Genomic DNA, 2,328 nt, shown 5'->3' on the forward strand with positions numbered 1-2,328 from the left:
GGCCACCAAGAAAGAAAAAGAAAAAGCTACCCCCAAACAACCAGCAAGAAGAGGTACAAAAAGAGCATTAGTGGCAGAACCCTCTTCAACTGTGGTAAAGCCCTCAACAAAGAAGATTAAGAGGATCATAAAGGTTGATGATAAAGAAAAAGCCTTCCCAGCAAAGGACACTGCGCGATTCCCCAATCGCTACTGTGAGCAGATGTTCCCCATCCTGGCTGAAAGGAGCTACAACAACGAATACCTTCTTCTCCTCCCGCCCAATATTGCTTCCTTTGTTGAGCCGCAAATTGCCCGAAGACAATGGGGTTTCCTACAGAGACAGCCAAGGCAGGTCAATCTTTCTTGGGTAGTCGAGTTCTACTCCAACTTCCACCTGCTAACCCTGCAGTCTGTCTATGTCCGTTAGAAACAAAGTCCCCATTACAGAAGAGGCCATTCAAAAAGTTCTAAGTCTTCCCCCTATTCCAGAAGGATTGGATGCCTTTCAAGAAGCCGCACTCAAGCACCAGATGTACCAATTTGACTGGGACGCCGTTCTCAGAGTTATCGCACTACCTGGCAGCCGATGGATCTACGGATACCATCGTACCCACCCTAAGGAAATTTCGGCTTCAGCACTTACCTTGGAGGCTCGCGTATGGGCACAGATCATGTCCCATTACGTCTTTTCGAGCACTCACGAATCCTTCTTCACTGCGGACATGGCCGTTCTACTATGGTGCATCCTTACAGACCAACCTCTGAATCTAACAAGACATATCCGGAATGCCATGGGACACGTACAAATCGCGGGCAACTTACCTTTTCCCACCCTGGTCTCAGATCTTGTCTCAGCAGCCGGAGTCTCCTACAGAGCTGGGGATACCAAAGCCATGCTTCCACTGGATGATCAGTATGTCCCCAACGGGAAGTACCTTAGACTTCCAGCATCCACTATTAGCCAGCCCACTGAACCAGTTGAAGATATTCCTTCTTCAACACCACAAGCACCTACAACAGCCCAACTGCTCCATCAGATACTTGAAAAGTTGGATCAGCATGAACAGAAAGCTAAGATGAGAGAGCGCCGTAACAAGTGCCGATTCACATACCTCAAGGAGCTGATCATGGGAAAATTTAAGGACTCAGACACCCCGGACTCCACTTCTTTTACCAGCACAGGGAGCCATGATGGTCTCGACTGTGGAGATACTGCTACCAGCCTACCTTTGTTCTTGACAGATGGCACCGAGGACGGTGCAAAGCCTTAAGTGTGGGGAGGTCGGTCAGTACCTGACTTCCGGAGGTAATTTCTCTTCCCTAGCACCAATAAATTAGGATATTTAGTTAGATTTTTCTTTTGTAGAATAGGATAAATTGCATAGTAATAGGTTAGTTGCATGCATGTTCTGCTTGATTAAAAAGACAATAAGTTTCTTCTAAGACCCTATCTTTGGAACAAAATTTCACTAATTTCAATTAAAACTTTTATGTTAAATTTTCTTGAAGTTGTATTTGGAACATGATTTTTGAGCTAAAGAACACACAACCTGTGAGAATTGAGCCTTTATGAATGGTTACATTATTTAACCATAATTATTTTATTCTTGTGTGTTTACTTCTCTATGATTGTAATCTATATTTTGTTTCATCCTATATGTCCAATATTTATTATATTTATATGTTTGCATATGATTGAGGCCATTATTTGTTTAGCTCACTTATCCAAATAAAGCCTACCCTTTCAATTACCTTTGTTAGCCACTTTGAGCCTTTAAATCTCATTTGTTCTACATTTTACCACATTACTAGCCTTAAGCGGAAAAACAAGTATATACCCCAAATTGAATCTTTGGTTAGCTTAAGATAGAATTGTGTGTGTTATCCAAGTATGGAAAATTGTGGGAACAAAAGATAATAAGGGAATGAGTCATGATAATATAATAGAAATTTGGATACCTACTCATGTGAAACTATAAAACTCTATGTGCATTGATAAGCTATGTTATTTTTATGTTTCTATGTTTAAAAAAAAATACTCAATAAATAAATAAGGAGACAAAATTACCCCAATGCTAAGTCAAGCATTCAAAGATCAATACATGTATGATAAAATCAAAATAAAAGGTTGATACATGAGTATGGATGTGAAAGAGATTTCTGGGTAGCTAGGTATGAATTCTAAAGTTACATAGATATGTTTAAAACTCAATAAATAAATAAGGAGACAAAATTACCCCAATGCTAAGTCAAGCATTCAAAGATCAATACATGTATGATAAAATCAAAATAAAAGGTTGATACATGAGTATGGATGTGAAAGAGATTTCTGGGTACTGGGTAGCT

The sequence above is a fragment of the Arachis ipaensis genome, chromosome B08 (assembly GCF_000816755.2).
Source record: "Arachis ipaensis cultivar K30076 chromosome B08, Araip1.1, whole genome shotgun sequence".
Classification (NCBI taxonomy): domain Eukaryota; kingdom Viridiplantae; phylum Streptophyta; class Magnoliopsida; order Fabales; family Fabaceae; genus Arachis; species Arachis ipaensis.